The sequence below is a fragment of the Prionailurus viverrinus genome, chromosome D4 (assembly GCF_022837055.1).
Source record: "Prionailurus viverrinus isolate Anna chromosome D4, UM_Priviv_1.0, whole genome shotgun sequence".
Lineage (NCBI taxonomy): Eukaryota > Metazoa > Chordata > Mammalia > Carnivora > Felidae > Prionailurus > Prionailurus viverrinus.
In genome coordinates this window covers 20,974,168-20,991,755 of record NC_062573.1, presented here as the reverse complement: position 1 = coordinate 20,991,755, position 17,588 = coordinate 20,974,168, and positions in this window count along the sequence as shown.

Here is a 17,588-nt window from a genome sequence, read left to right as displayed (position 1 = left end):
TGAGCAGAGCTCAGAGCAGGTTGTTCCTTTAAACCATTTAATGCAGTGCTTAATGTTTAGGATTAGAGCTTTTATCCTATCCTATAGCACGATTAAGTCCTACGTTACTGCAGTTTAAGTAGCTTAACTGTGTGTTGGTACCCAAACTTTTTCCATATTGGTTGGGGAGGAGGCACTCATTGAATCTTATTTTTAAATTATGCTGGAAATAAGTTCCTTTGTAGAGATGCTCCCTTACTCTTAGATCTTTTTTCTTTTTTCTTTTTTCTTTTTTTTTTTTTTAGCAAAGAACATTAAGTTGCTGATTCCCAATACCATTGATCTTGGTATCTGCCAAGGGTCCTTGTCTTTCCAGGGCAGTTTCAGGATTTCATCCCAGTAGGGGTAGTGAGGAGATGACCCCTTCCTTTATCCTGGTCCTGAGCTGTTGCTTTACATGAGAGTAGTGCTTCTCCCACCAGAACTGCAGGCACCAAATATCAGGCCATATCAGTGTCTCCAAAGCTTCAACCATTTGCACCATGCACCAGCACTAGCTAATAAAGGCCATTTCAAGGGGGTCCCCCAGGCCACCCCACCTGCAAAATAGAAATAATGGGGTCCATTCCAAAAATGGAGCTGCCAATTATGGTGACTTGAACATTTTAGTTTATCTTTGGTCAGTAACCTTCTCATTTGAATTTCTGGAGTTTCCAGTAGCCTTAAGGTAGCCTATGAGAAGTTTCCTTCAGAAAATACTTTAAGCTTTCACCTTTCGATAAGTTCTCTATTGCTTTTTTTATTGCTACTTAAAAAAAAAATCCTCAGAGTCTGGAGGCTTATCAATGCACCTGCCACAGTTAATTTCTGTATTCTTTTCATACATTTCATCTGACAGGAGTGCACTATAACAGCTTGCCTAGAGTTAAGATGTGGTCCGTGAATATATATTAGAAAATTGCAAGTTCAAAAGTAAATGCACAAAAGGCAGAGATTTGCATATTATAAATTCATAGCATAGAATTCCTTTTGCTTTAAATGCATATTCATGCATCTTTGTGTACTAAGGATGCATATTAGCCCTTTTGAAGGGTAGGTACTGTTCACATACAGTGGCCGCTTTTGAAATTAGCTCATCTTTGATTAGTGGCACATAGCCCAAATTTTGAAACCAGGACCCTTGAGTGTGCCAAGAGAAAAATCTAGAGCTAACAAACTTAACAAACAAAAAACTAAACATGTTGCATACGCTTGTCAATTTAAAATAGCACACTTTCCCCCATTCAAACTTCATAAATGTGAGCCAAATTCTTACTCTACAAGTTTTAAGAGGAAAATTTTAATCCAAGATTCAAATCTTTTAAAGTGTCTTTCTTATAGAAAGCTTCAATGCAGAGTTTTTAAATTTGAGAATTTCTGTGGGAAACCTTTCTAGGGAGATACTACAGTAGCTTTTCGTCCTTCCCATCTTCATGATTTTTATATGGATAAAAAAAAGTCAAACTTATGTTTCAGTTTCAATATTGCATGAACAATTATCACTTTTGTAAATTACATGGGCAACATTTAAGTTTGATATTTTCTAAAGGAATTCATTAGTAAATTTGTGGAAAAGATATGAAATTACTAGGAACCAAAATATTAGGCTATTTTATTCCATTTTGATACTCAGTTTTACAACTAAAATGATTTCCTGAGGAAAAAAATACTCCAGGCCAGGGCATTGAGAATAATAAAGCTTTTAGGTTACTCAAGGTCTAGTCAAGACCTAGCTGAATATGAAAGCATTGTAATTCCCAAATGTTTCAGGAAATTTTGACTTGTATTTGCTAAGACCTGAATTTAATATTTGATATTCATAAGCAGGTTCTTAATCTTGTGAGAGGACTGTGGGCCCCTTTGAGAAACTTATGAAAGCAATGGACTGTCTTTCTCTCAAAGGCACATAGCACATTTATGAACATTTAAAATGGTAATCGAATTTCAGGGCCCTCAAACTGCCAGCCTCCACCCCACCGTCCCCTTAGGGCCTCATGCACACAAATCAAAGGCTGCTCTAAAGTTGGTTTGATAGCGTGTTTTGAAATAAAGTAGTGATTAGGACTCCACTAAAAATACTTTTAAGATGGCACCTACCAACTTCTGACCTGGAATCATTTGTGTAACTTAAGACTTTTCATTTAGTACCAGTTTTGGAAATAGAAACCGCACTGATGTGAAAAGTAACAAAATGGTCGACACTGAATCTTCAAGACAGTGAGATTTCTTTCCTTGGAGGTGTGATGGTGTGTGTGTTGGGGATGGATTTTGGCAAACTACCACACTATTTGCCATGGATGAGAAAATCCAGACAGTGAATAAGGAAGGAACCCTTATAATTAGCCATCTACAAATTATTGATTCTTTTTATTGTTGCTCAGATATGACAAGTGTTATCAGTAGATCACTGTCTAAAAATATATCATGACCAAGAACAGTTGAAGATGATGATAAATTAGCAAACTCATTTTAGCTCATAGTTGACAAAGTTTTAGTGGAAAGTTGGAGAAGCAGATGCTGGGGATGGGGAGGAGGGAATTCAGAAGTTGTTTTCCTCCCCACTTAAATCGGGGAAGTGTTTCTTGCTTTGAGTGTTTTCCAGTCACCCACTAGAGCAGCTTTTGACCACTCTTCCAATGAGACTGTGCCTTCACTCCCCACACCCACCCTGTCTTGCTTCTTTAGGGAAGCACGTGGATTTCTTCACATCTGCTCCATACTATTAGGTAGGGGTGCTGCGTCTACGTGGAGGGCCCTCAGGGCCCTTAAAAAAGCACGCAGAAATCCTTAAAGGAGTTTGAAGTTCTTTTAAGGTTTGATTCCAGTGAGTCATGATTTATAGTCAGACATCAAACCATTACCTACCTTTTCAAGCTGAAGAAAGCAGTGGAAATCTCATAACTGGCTGGAGAAGAAATGAGAAAAGTCAGCTCCCTACCCCACCCCACACATCCAGAAGAGCTTTAATGAACCTTCTACAGTAGCAAATGGAGAGACCATGGGTGGAAATTCCCATATCGGGTGAAAAAGGGCCTGAGTCCAGTGTAAGTATCTACATTTGATATTCCTTTTGTTGTAGATGTGTATGACTTAGAATGTTCTGATCTTCACCTCTGAATCTGATTCACCCATCCTGTCAGATAGAAATATAGTTTGAGTTAGTTATTTTTTTTCAGGAATTTGTGTTAAATCATTCCGTGTGAGTAAAAAGTAGGCATGGAACAGAAGACTTGACTAAATGGGCACAGAACTGAGATGAAGCTACAGCCAGCAGCCCACGGACCATGCCACCTGCCACTAGAAAATGTGAGCACTCTCTTTATTTACCATGTTGATCATCAGGCCAGGATTCCTAAATGGTATTAGATACCTCACAGGAATGAGACAGTAACAGGACAGCTTTTGGGGGCTGATGATCTGAGACAGAGACTAGTAAGTTGTCCCTGTCCTCTGGGCTCCAGTAGTCTGTACTTGGAAGTTCTTTTTGGCTCCTCTTGGTTTTTGCTAGATTTGATTTTCAGAGACTTGGCATGGGGAAATTTACCTTTCTTCTGTGTTGACTTAGTGCTTACTACAAGGTTATGTGGTATTGTTGAGGTTTTCTGACTTCTTCCCTTTTACAAAAGGGTACCTGGAGCTCCGTAATAGAAAGAAGTTTCAATTATACTGTCTCAGAATATTCTTGACCACTGAATGCACTTTAAATAGGTCTTGTAACCCCATGAGGTAAGTTCAGTGGGTTGTTAGCTGATTTGATTATAAGAGGAAAAACTTTACAACTAACAAACCAGAAAGGTGGGGAGAAAAGTGTGGAAGGCTCCTAACAAAATGACAGGGGCTCTGGAAAAACAACCAAAGACAAATGCATATCTTCTGAAGACCAAAGGCCCAACTCTAAGTACTTGCTGACACAACCTGTCCAAACTTCTGGAGTTTAGAATAGAGCCCCTAGAACAGGCAGCCAAACTTTAAGACAAGTCAGTGCAATAGGGACCTGCTATAGACCTCTCAGGCTTTGAGCCTTCACATCGTGTCAGGCCCAGCCCAACGTATGGGGTGATAGGAATACAAAACACGCATCAGTGTGTCCCTATTTCTCACTGCTGTGTGATACAGCATGAGAAGTATGTTGTGGTGCCGCATATTTCTCAACTTGATGCCTTTTTTGTCTTTGTCTTTTTCTTTTGCCATTGCATCCTATTCCATAGTGTCAGAATGAATTTTTGTACCATGTCCTGTCTGTCCATTATGAACTGGAGGATCACAGTTCAGCCTTCCATGAATTCCGTAGTTCAGGATCCTTTACCTTAGTGTTATTTTGAGCTTTTTCTTATCACAGTGTCATCACACTGTATTCAGGTGGGGAAACAAACATGTAGGTGCTTGAACATGCCCCACAGACACGGTGGTAGCCCAACTATTTGTGACTGTCATTATTGACACAGTGCAGACTTTACAGACAGAGCATGATGCTCTCAGAGGACTTTAAAAATATGTATATTAAGCAATTAACTTTCTGGAGTTATCAAATCTTGCTGGGAAATTAACTTCCAAGAGCTCTGAATTGGATGAAATTCCAGCTGGCTTCAGAGTACAATGAGCCGATATGAAATGGAGCTTTGAAATGTTTTTCTTGTGCAGAAATATGAAATAGAAAAAAGTGCTGATCTAATGCTAAGTTTTCTCTGTGTACTGACTCAGTTGCCAGAATTATAATGAAAACTGTATTTTAGTCTAACAAATGTATAGAATTTTTTATGTAATAAATAAAATTTTATAGGAAAGAATGTCATTGTGTACTGTGTTGGAACACTTTCCCATGACCAGGATGGTGATTAATAGTAGTGTAAGGGAGGAAAATAATTCCCCCCCCCTTCTGAGTTCTTAGCTGAGACCTCCTTAATAGAAGACAGATTAATGAGAAAAACACGCAGAAATGTATTAACATGTGTATCTCATGTATACATGGGAGATACCCAGGGAAAATTGAGTAACTCCCTGAGGTGGCTTAGAATTCAAGCTTAAATACCATCTTACCAGAGAAAGACAAGGGGTGAGGTAAGCCTCCTGGGGAACAGGAGATGATTTTTAGGAAAGATGCGTGGGCCCTTAGAAGAATAGAGGGGGAAGTGAGATAGTTTGTGAGAAAGTTTGCCTGGGTGTGGTGTCGACTTTTTGTCTCCTGTGATAAGAGTCAGTTCTCCCTGGTTAATGAACCTCCCAAGAAGGGACTTGACGACAGTCCTTTGGAGGATCTGCCTTTAGGCAGATAAGGAGAGTTCAGAGAAAGCCTCTCCCTGCATCTAGTCTTTTTCAGGTACCTACATGTAGCTCAAAATGATCAATATACCAAAGTGGCATCTGGGGGTAGCATGTTTTGAAATCCTACCGTCCTATTTTGGGGTGGCATATTCTACTCTTCAATAGAAAGTGATCATGGGCAACATCTTGGCTTCAGATTAAGTCCTTATGCTGCAAGGGTGCCCCAGAATTTCCAAGCTCTTCCTTTCTAGCAACTTGCCGCATGTCCTAGGATCCTTGAAGTACAAAATATAAATGTACTACAAACTAAAGAAGTACAAAGTTCATCCACTGCCCGGTGGGGCTTGAGTCTGGGCTGCCATTGCCGCTGAATTAAGTCATTAGGTAGAGTAGAAAAAAGCCTGTTGGATAACATTTACCAGAGAAAACACACGCATCTGGTACGGTGCCCTGCCCACGAATCGAAACCCGGATCTGTGCTAAGTTAGTGGGTTTGCGAAACTCTGGTGTGCTGTAATTTATGCTGTGCCCCATGAAAGTTTGGAAAAAGTCAAGCTCATTTAAAACTAATATTTTATTTTATTTATTTATTTTTAACAAGGCTTCAAGCCCAGCACAGAGCCCAGTGCTGAGCTTGAATTCACGACCCTGAGATCAAGAGCTGGGCTAAGATCAAGAATCGGACGCTTAACCGACTGAGCTACACAGGCACCCCATTAACCATGTTTTGATTGATACTGGGGACTAAGGAAGGGATGTTCATAAGTGGAAGAAGACCGTTTTCAATAGCAATAAACCTCTCCTAATTTGTTTCACAACGTTGGCCTTTTTTTGAGAGGCTTCTGTACAGACTGCTTTTCATGAGCAAATGCGAATAATGCCCAGATCATAGCCCAGCTGTTGATCTATACTGTCTTGCCAAAAGTTGCTGCTCTAGAACATTTATGAGGCATCCTCAAACAACGGAGGTACTTGAGATACTGAAGAATATTAATGAGTCTGGACTGTTCATTCATATTTTGGGTCGTTCTGATGTAAGTTTACATAATTTCTTGTTCTATAGACCACCTAGAGATTAAAGAGATGCAAAAAGCCTCACGTCTCCTAAAAGGTACCCAGAAATTTTTTCTGTTTGACTATGGAAATATACTCTGTATTCAACCTCAAATTTTAGAAAATTAAAAAAAAAAAAAACCACAGGATTTCTTTCAGGAAGCATACTACTTACACACTTCAGATGTAAGTTATGTAAGTTATTACATTCATATGTAAGTTATGATTAAAATTTGAGCTTCAAATAGCTGTATAGCTCAAAGCTCTTACAGGTGTTGAAAAATTGAGAAAGAAGCCAGTGTCCTGCAAGGCTCTTTGGCCTTAGATCTCCTATCAAGTGCTGTGAAGCTAATCAGTGCCTCCTCACACATTATTTTTTTAGGTGGGGCAAGTAGCAGTGAAAGTAAGAAGTGCTTTGTGCCTTTTGTTTCATAGTATGCATTTACTATTCACATCCTGAGAAAAATAACTTTAGAAGATACACCTAGGTGAAATTTAGGATTTCAGAAAACGCAAAGCTAAGCTATTAGACCATTTCATGGGCTTATCAGCATTTTCAGTGATAGTCTTAAAGCTTTCTAGGTAGTTATAACTCCCTGGCCAGGTATGTCAGACTAGAGAGGCCACAGTAAGTAATTGCCTTCAAGGCAAAACAAAAGGGCTTTTAGTCATCCATACTCATCATATAACCTTACGTTTGGAGGCAGGATATTAGGGGTTTGTGTTTGATCTACTCACCACCTGCCAGGAAGGATTATCACAGCTTACAACAAAATAAAACAATTTAACGCCAAAATTAAAAATGTGAATGAAAGTTGAGAAAAAGAGATTCGCTGTTTAAGAAAGCCAAGGATGAGCATAAGATTGACCTCCAAATGTTCTCTCAGTCCTGCAAAGAGGAAATCAAGAAAGGTACATGGTTTTACATGTCTAAAAAAAAAGGAAGAGTTGAATAGAACTTTAATAGGAGGGACTAGGCAGGTATTAAAAATGAGTAATATTTAATGACTTGGAATAACGTCTACAGTGTAGCCAATGAAAGGGGGGATAAAGCAGTATTTACAGCCTGATCTCATTTATATAAAATCCATATTCTTATATATTTTTAAATGACTGAAGGTATGGTAGGTGCTCTCTGAAGCAATTCCATAAGCACTGGTAGTTAATCAGTTAATTGAAAAATGTAGTCAAGGAGAATCATTATTAAAGAAAAAAATGTTTAAATTCAAGTAAACATTCGTTGGCCAATCTTTTGACATTGGTATAGTTCTTTTTTATGACTGACTCCTCTGAAGTTGTCTGTTGTCTTTTTTTTTTTTTTTTTTTTGCATTTAACCGCACCAATAATATAACCACCCAAAACTTTAATAAAGTGAAATCATGGGTTTTCAAAAGTGGATTAGGAATTTAGACATGCTTATGAAGTCAGCTGAGAATGCACTCCCAGAGTTTTATAATTTCTATTCTTTATAATTTTCACACAGTTGAGAGTAATAATTTTAGTATCTTTATAGTCTTTCCAAGGCATTCAACTTAGTTTTCATAGAAATTACTCTCTTCATACTCATTTTTTTTTAATTTTTAAAAGTTTTATTTATTTTGAGAGAGAGAGAGAGGCGGGGAGGGGCAGAGAGAGAGAGGGAAAGAGAGAATCCCAAGCAGGGCCTGCACTCTCAGCGCAAAGCCAGACGCAGGGCTCAAATCCACAAACTCTGAGATCATGACCTGAGCCGAAACCAAGAGTTGGATGCTTAACCGACTGAGCGACCCAGGGGCCCCCATAGTTTTTATCAATATATATTACATAAGTAAGCATACCAGTAAAATAACCCATTGCACCTGGCATAACATGTTGGAATAAACACACCTGACTCTTACCATGAATAGTTCACTGATGTTGAGAACAGAGTACGCAAGCCCCTGGGAACATTCAGCCAGCTATGATATCAACCAGTACATTCTAGAGTATCAGAGAATGTCATGGTGAAGAGGAAGGCAGCTAGGAAAACCACCCTTTTTACATCAAAATCATAATTATGGTTATCTCTTTGTTATGGGATTATGAATAATTTAATTTTTTCTTTGCTTATCTCTATGTTTAAAATATTCCTCTAGAGTTTCTTAATATGAAAAAATGTAGTCACATTCAAAAGCAAATAGCTAGGTAAGTGAAATAAAATGACAGTAACTAAACACATATGGTAATAGATCTAATGGAGTAGAAGAATAGTTCCCAAAACATACTATTTATAAGAACTTAATAAAAGCTAAGGATATACCTCAAATGAATAAGGAAAGAAAGAATTCACTCAATAAATGGTGTTTAGAACAATTGGCTTTCAGAATGACAGCGAATCTAAGTCAAATACAAATGGATTAAGGATTTTTTTTTAATTAAATGAGGGAAAGATCAGGGGAAGGAGTGAGAAGGACTTAATAAATTTAGAAGGATTAGGTAAAAAAAAAAAAAAGGAGGAAAAGAAAACACAGTCTGATGAGAGTTGGTGAGGAAAATTTTTGTGGAAAATGTAATAAGTGAGGCCCATTTCAGATGCATTTACTCAGCATGTCTACAGCAATGCGCTAAGTGTGTCCACTTTAATTCAGCAAGCATTTCCTGAGACCTCCTCTGGTCAGCAAGATTTATAATGCGGGAACTTGGTGGTAAATATTCACTCACTCCCTACCTTAAGTAGCTAACAGCCTAATGAGGGAGATAGACAGCAGTGAGGGTTAAGATGAGAACAGGGTGCTCTGGGAGCACATAGGGAAGTATGGGGTCATTAGGAGAAGCTACCTGAACCGAGCCTTAAAGGATGAGCAGGAATTAGCCAGATGATGGGAGGGGAGGTGGAGGGAAAGGAGAAGATTCTAGTCAGAGGAATAACATCAGTAATCGTACAGCAACATGAGAAAATGCCAGTTGTCCAGCATGTTCTGAACCAAGAATATGTGGATATGCAGCAAGAGGTGACCCTGGAGAGGATACAGGAGTCTTGCATGTGCATTCAGACCTGAACCAAGATTTATCAGGAGCCTGGGACAGGAGGAGGGAGACCTGGGAGAGAGTAAGAGGGGAAGAGGAATATTCCAGGGAGAAATCTAACAGGCCTGGTGACCAACTAGATCTGGGTGGGGAGGAAAAAGAAATCATGGAAGCCTATACTCAGGGTGGTGCAGGTCGCCTCTGCATTTAAAGATAGGGGCTTGCACCTGATGCTCAAGTTCATCCATTAGAGCCAATTAGAGGCTCTGACTCTGATTAATTGAATTCAGAAATATTTACCTTTTCTTGTCAATGCTATCTGATGCAAAATGTCTGTACTGTTAAGAAGGAGTCAGTTGGAAAAGAGTTTGAGGGCCTGAAAATACCTCTCTTTGCCAACAAAAATATTTTTTTCACTCCCTGATGAATGAAATCTACCTAATTGCTGGTTAAGAGACCCCGACCTAACAATGACTATGCAGCTTCAGTAACTGCAGGCAGACTTTGTCTTAACGGCTGTAACTCTGTTCTACTAATTGTCACCTTAATCATCCGTGCACTTCTATGCTAATAAGAAATAATGCAGTATTTTTGATGTATTTGTATATTTACATATTTATTCTCTACTTTTGCCAAAAATGCATATATACAATAAGATTATTAAAAACAGAAAAACCGGGGCGCCTGGGTGGCGCAGTCGGTTAAGCGTCCGACTTCAGCCAGGTCACGATCTCGCGGTCCGTGAGTTCGAGCCCCGCATCAGGCTCTGGGCTGACGGCCCAGAGCCTGGAGCCTGCTTCCGATTCTGTGTCTCCCTCTCTCTCTGCCCCTCCCCCGTTCATGCTCTGTCTCTCTCTGTCCCAAAAATAAATAAACGTTGAAAAAAAACAAAAACAAAGGCATAAGCAAGAAGAAACAAATATGCTAGACTCTAGGACTAATTGTCACAGCATAGCAAGGTAGTAAATATTTTGAGCTTCCTGGCAACCTGAAAAGAAAGGAAAACACCAAAATTAGTAGAATTTTGTTATTTGATGGAAGTTAGTGTACACATTCTTCAAGTTACTATGAAAGCAAAATAATCTGCATATGGCTCTCAAATTGGGATTTGAGGTGTTGAGCTGATAAAGTCCCAGTTTATAACTTCCTGATTCTTTAACTGAACGTATTACTTCATCCTTACCCAGATCTTCCTCTATTAGGACTTACAAGACACATTCTTACGTATTAAAAAAAACAGAAAGGAGTCTTCGTTTATCCCAAAGACATTTATCAAGTCCTATATTAGCCAAGGATGCAGAAATGAGAGATCCAGTCTTTGCCTTCCAAAGCCTCACAGTCTGTTTAGGAAGACAAGGGGTAAGCAGACGATTGTAATACAGTGTGCCAGACACTCTAATGGAGTTAGCTCAGGAGCAGCACGGAGACTCCCTGAAGGTGGGAGGGGCAGGGAGATAGGATGTGATAAGGTGAAGAAGCTAGGGAACAACACGTATGAAGAAATGACGAGTCTGTGAATCTGTACAGAGAATGGGTATGGAGACATGAAACTGGAGAACTCAACTGAGGTCAGACCTTGAGGGTCCTGTGGGCCATGCTAAAGGATTTGATTTTATGCTGAGGAAAATGGTGACTCACTGAATGATTTTAAGCTAGAATACTTGATGATTTGTGCATTTGGTGGGGGGGGGGATCACTGTGGTAGTAGTGGGGGAACTTATTTATGAAAACCACACAGCTAATGTCATATTCAGTGGTGAAAGACTCGAAGTTTCCCCCCTAAGATCAATAACAAGACAAGCATGCTTATTCTTGCCATTTCTATTCAACATTGTACTGAAGGTTCTACCCAGGGCAATTCAGGAAGGAAAAGAAATAAAAGGAATACAAGGCACCCAGATTAGAAAGTAGGAAGTAAAATTATCTCTCTTTTCAGAGGACATGAACTTATGTAGAGAAAATTATAATGACTTCACACACACACACACACACACACACACACACACAATTAGATTTAAACAAATTAAACGTTGTGGGTTACAAGATCACATAAAAATCTATTTTATTTCTGTGTAGTAGCAATGAACAATATAAAAAGGAAATGAAGAAAATAATCCTATTCCCATTAGCATCAAAAAGAAGAAAGTGAAATAAATTTAACTAAGGTGGTGCAAGATGTTTACATTAAAAGCTACAAAATACCATTGAAAGAAATGAAAAGAAGACATAAGTAAATGGGAAGACATCTATATTCATGGATCGGAAGAGTTAATTTTTTTTTAAGTAAGCTCAATGCCCAATGTGGGTCTTGAACTCACAACCCTGAGATCAAGAGTTGTATGCTCTGCTGACTGAGCCAACCAGAGACCCCTGGAAGAGTTAATATTGTTAGGATGATAGTACTACCCAAAGTGGTTGACAGATTCAATGCAATACTTATCAAAATCCCAATGGTCTTTTTTTGTAGAAATAGAAATGGTGATTCAAAAATTCATATGGAGTTTTACAAGGGACTTCATACTGCCAAAACGATCTTGAAAAAGAATAAAGTTGGAGAACTACACTTCCTGATTTCAAAATTTACTGCAAAGTTATGGTAACCAAAACAGTGTGGTACTGACACATGGATAGAAATAGAAATCAATGGAAAAAGGTTAAAAATATAAAAGTAAAAGCATGTGTGTATTTCAGCTGTTTTTTTTTTCAGTAAAATTGCCAAGATTACTCAATGAGGAAATTTATCATTTCCTTATCATTTTTCAAATGATGCTTACACAATTCAGTATCTCCATGTGGAAAAGAAAAAGAGATTGGACACTTACCTCACATCATATATAAAAATTTAACTCAGTCAGTCAAAGACTCAATATAAGAGCTAAGACTGTAGGGGTGGCTCAGTCAGTTGAGCATCCAACTATTGATTTAAGCTCAGGTCATGATCTCAAGGTTGTGAGATCAAGCCCTGTGTTAGGCTCCATGCTCAGCACAGATTCTCTCTCTCTCTCTCTCTCTCTCTCTCTCTCTCTCCCCTCTCTCTCAAATTAAACATTTTTTTTAAAAGCTAAAACTATAAATCACTTATAAGAAAGCATAGGGATAAATTGTCATGCCCTTGGATCTGGCAATGTGTTTTTGGATATGACACCAAAACACAAGCAACAGAGGAAAAATAGATAAACTGGACTTCATCAAAATTAAAAACTTTTGGCATGAATGGGCACTATTTTTTAAAGTATGCAAAGGCAACCCATGTAATTGGAGAAAATATTTCCAAATCATATACCTGATGCAGATCTAGTATCTAGAATATGTAAAGAGCTCTTACTACTCAACAATAAAAAGATAACCCAATTTAAAAATGAGCAATGCCCTTGAATAGACATTTCTCTAAATAAGATTTTTTTTAATGTCCATAAAGCACATGAAAAGATGCTCAGCATTTAAATATTTTGGAGAAGTGCAAATCAAAACCACAATGAGATACCGCTTCACATCCACTAGGATGACAATATTAAACAGATAATAACAAGCATGAATTAGAATGTGTAGAAATTGGAACCCTCATATGTTGCTGGTGGGAATGCAAAATGATGCAGACACTATGGAAAACAATTTGGCAGTTTCTCAGTACATTCTCAAGCATACAAGAACCATATGACCCAGCAAGTCCACTCCTAAATATATGCCCAAAATAATTAAAAACAGAAATTGGAGGGGCGCCTGGGTGGCGCAGTCGGTTAAGCGTCCGACTTCAGCCAGGTCACGATCCCGCCGTCCGTGAGTTCGAGCCCCGCGTCGGGCTCTGGGCTGATGGCTCAGAGCCTGGAGCCTGTTTCTGATTCTGTGTCTCCCTCTCTCTCTGCCCCTCCCCCATTCATGCTGTGTCTCTCTCTGTCCCAAAAAATAAATAAACGTTGAAAAAAAAATTAATTTAAAAAAAACAGAAATTGGAGCAAAAATTTGTACACAAATGTTCATAATAGCACTATTCACAATAACCGAAAGGTGGAGACAATCCAATAGCCATCAATTGATGAATGGATAAATAAAATGCAGTATACCCATACAATAGAACATCATCTAGCCATAAAAAGGAGTTAGGTACTGATGCATGCTACATCACAGATGAACGTTGAAAACATTATGCTAAGGGAAAGAAGCCAAACACCAAAGACCATAAAGTGTATGATTATGCCTGTCTAAAATATCTAGAATAGGCAAATTCATGGAGACAGGGAGTAGATTAGCGTTTTTCAAGGACTAGGAGAAGGGAGAAAAGAGGGGTTGCTGCTTAGTGGGTACGAAGTTTCCTTTTAGGATGATGAAAATGTTCTGGAGTATATTATATAGTGGTGATGACTGCACAACTTTCTGAATGTACAAATGCTATTGAACTGTGCACTTTAAAATTATTAAAATGGGGGCTCCTGGGTGGCTCAGTCAGTTAAGCATTCGACTTAGGCTCAGGTCATGATTTCACAGTTTGTGGGTTTGAGCCCTGTGTCAGGCTCTGTGCTGACAGCTCAAAGCCTGGAGCCTGCTTCAGATTCTGTGTCTCCCTCTCTCTGACCTTCCCTCCCTTTCTCTCTCTGTCTCTCTCAAAAAAAAATTTAAAATTATTAAAATGGTACATTTTTCTGTTAAGTGTATTTTACCACAATAGAGAGAAAAAAGCTAATGACACTGGTAGATATTATTTTTAACTTTATTTTGAAATAATTTTAGGCATACAGAAAAGTTGGAAGAGTGGTACAAAGAATTCTTACATACCTCACACTCAGAATTCTAAAACGTTAGCATTTTATCATATTTGTTTTATCATTTTTTGTCCCTCTTGCTCTCTGTGTTTCTATTTGTCTGTCTCTATGTCTCTGACTGTGTGTGTGTGTGTGTGTGTGTGTGTGTGTGTGTTCTACAGACTTTATTTAAATTTTACAGTTGTCCTATGAATGTCCTCTATGGAAAAAAAAAAACATTCTGGTCAAGAATTCAGTCTAGGATCACACATTGCATTTGGTTTCACATGTCTTTAATGTCCTTTAATTCAGAACAATTCCTCAGTCTTTCTTTGTCACTTATGACCTTGACATTTTTTAAGAGTCGGGCCATTTACTTTATAGAATGTCCTTCAGTTTGGGTTTAAGTTTCTTCATGATTAGGTTATGCACTTTTGGCATGTATATCACAGAAATCATACTGTGTTCTTCTCAGTGCCTCATATCAGGAGGCACATGATTATCTGTTTGTCTATTATTGGTGATGTTAGCTTTGATCATTTGGTTAACATGATCTTCCTGGTCCCTTCACTGTAAGTTTTCTATTTCTCCCTTTGTAATTAATAAGTATCTTGTGGGGAGATATATTGAGACTATGTAAAGATTATGTTTGTCATCAACTTTTTACCCAGCTGGCTTTAGCATCTATTCATGATTCTTCTCGGAAACAACTACTACTGTGGTTTTTGCCTAATGGTGATTTTCCAATACCCTCATTCCTTCTACATTTATTAGTTGGTATTCTACTAAGAGGAAGAACTTTATTTTCTCTCCCACTTATTTATTCACTGAATTATGGATATTTTTTTAATCATCATTATCTTTATGCCCAAATTATCTCACATTTGGCCAATAAGAGCACATACACTGGCTCCTATACACTTTTGACTGGTCTCTATGAGCCTTTTGAGTACTTCCTTGTTTACTGACACAACCCAGCTATTCCAGGCTTATGTTGTGCTTGCCCTATCTCAGCTCTGTAATCAATAATGTCTTAAAGGAATCCTGGTTCCTTTTAATGGAAATTGGTATTTAGAAACCAAGACCTGGGCATTAGAAGTACTCATTGTGCTAGCTTTTATTGAAATTACAGAAAACTGACTTTCCACCTGATGGCACTATGGAATGCTTTTTTTGTTGTTTTATTGAAAATACAATACTAAAACACCGAAAATATTCCACCCCTTTGCCCACATCCTTGTGGCAGTTCTATTTTTATTTTAGACACATTCTTCCTAGTTCTACACAAGAATGAACATGTGCGTATACATATAGTTATAGTTATATATACAAAGTTGCAACCATATGTACTATGGTTGTCTTCCTTTTTTCACTTATAATAAATCCTGATCCTAAATGTGTTGTCATGCTGCCACAGGGGCTCAGTCCTGTCCTTTCAAATGCCTACCCACAGTTCCACTGAGCAGCTGTGCCCAGTACGCTAAGTTCTTCCTTCCCCAACACGGGCATGTAGTGGCTTTTAGGTTTTAGCTCTTCAGAGACAGTTCTGAAAATCTAGCATCTATGTTTTTCCTTCAGTTGTATTTGTTCCTTTGGATAAATTCCCAGAAGTCAAAAAAGAGTTTTTTCTAAAAAAAGTGTAACAATTTATTTTCCTCACTATCTTTTCAACCTTTAATCTTTCACATTTCTTTCTCCTTCAAGGATGCCTGCAGCTCCAACCGTGCGTTGGAGTTTCACTGGTTTTCATCAAAGTCCTAAAGCAAGGGAGTACCTGCCAGGTACCAGACTCTGTGCTGTATGGTTTGGAGACATGTCCTTGTGCATGCATGTGTATGTGCAAGGTGGGTCTTATCTGAGGAAACCGGGAGGCAAAGAGATTAAGGAGTTTTTCTGATGGCAAATGGCAGATCCAGGATTCAACCTGAGGTTTTTCTTACTCCAAAGCCACATGAAAGCACTCTGTACTGCCATGATGTGTTGCTGGACTGCCATGCCTGCTCCCTGCATTTGGGTCATATCTCCCATTTGTCTTCAGTGTAAGCCTGGTTCTGGGAGCCTGTCCTGTTTATCCAAATTACAAAGGACAAGGCTCTTAGGAGCTAAGCTGACCTAAGAAGAAATACGGGTGGAATAGTCATTAATTGAAAGACCAAGCCTAAGGCTTGCTAATTAATTTCAACCCAAGGGAGGGCTCCAGTAGAGGAGGAAGATGCCAGATGTGAGTAACAAAAACCCCAAAAATAACAGTTGCTGAAATAAGATAGAAGTTTATATTTTTCACACATTGCCCTAAGGCAATGCATTGCAGTGATTAATTAGAAGCAAGAGCTCCAATTCAAGCACACCTGTATGCCTTATAAGCTATATGAACTTGGGCTTCAGACTCTCTAGGCCTCTGTTGTTGTTGTTTTTGTTGTTGTCATTGTTGTTTTCTACCTATGTAGTAGAGTAATAATGCCCAACATAAAGTTTTTGTCATTAGATTATTACATGTAAAATGCATAGAGAAGTTCCTGGCACATAGTGAATGTTCAGTGAATAGTAACTCTTATTGTTGGTCTTTTGCCTTAGACTTGGACAGTTTAATATTTTTCCCACTGATATAGATGAAGAAATGGAAAGAGGGGTTCCTAGCTTGCTCACTTGGTAGAGCCTGTGACTCTTGAGCTTGGGATTCTGAGTTCGAGCCCCAGGTTGGGCATGTTATTCTGTAACTTAAAACAAACAAAGAAACAAATGGGAGGAGTGGTCAAGACTCTAAGTTGTCTCCTCATATTCTTTTTTGTCAGTCTTTGATGGTGACATTTACTTGATTTTTAGATGGACATATAGCCATCCTGAACAGAACTACATTTCCCAGCCCCCCTTGCAGCTAAGTTATGACTATGTGACTTGGTCCTGGCCAATGGGATATAAGCGGAAGTGACATGTAACTACCAGGAGATGTCTAAAAGGAAGGGCTATTGCCCCTTCCTTGATTTCCTCTTCCCTGCTGGCTGGAATTCAGACATGATGGCTGGAAGTTCGGCAGCCCTCCTGGATGATTCAGTAACCTTGAAACTGGTAGAACTTCATGATGGGGTAAGAAGGTAAAAGGTGCCTGCATCCCTGATACTTTGGCATACCGTGTCAATTCTGGCCTGACGACCTCCAGACTTCTGGAATAAACTTGTCTTACGTCAGCAATTGTTATTTGGTGGTGGTTGTTGTTTTCCATTACAGCTGAACATAATCCTAATTAATACTAAAGATAGACAAAATTTTAAGATGAGTTAGAGCTAAAAATGCTAGCTGTATAGTTCCTCAGGTAACAACCAGAGCTCAGGAGCAATAGACTAAATCTGGCAGCATGGAGTTTAACAATGATAATGTAAAGTGCTTCCTGGAGTCCATAAAACCAGCCTTGCAATGGCCTGAATGAGATTGATATGGCCTTGGGGTCTTCTGAATGGAATGCCTTGTAAAGAAGACAGTGGAGTGCCTTTCACAGGGTATGTATTCAGTGATGTGTGTGTGTCCCCATTGCCCAC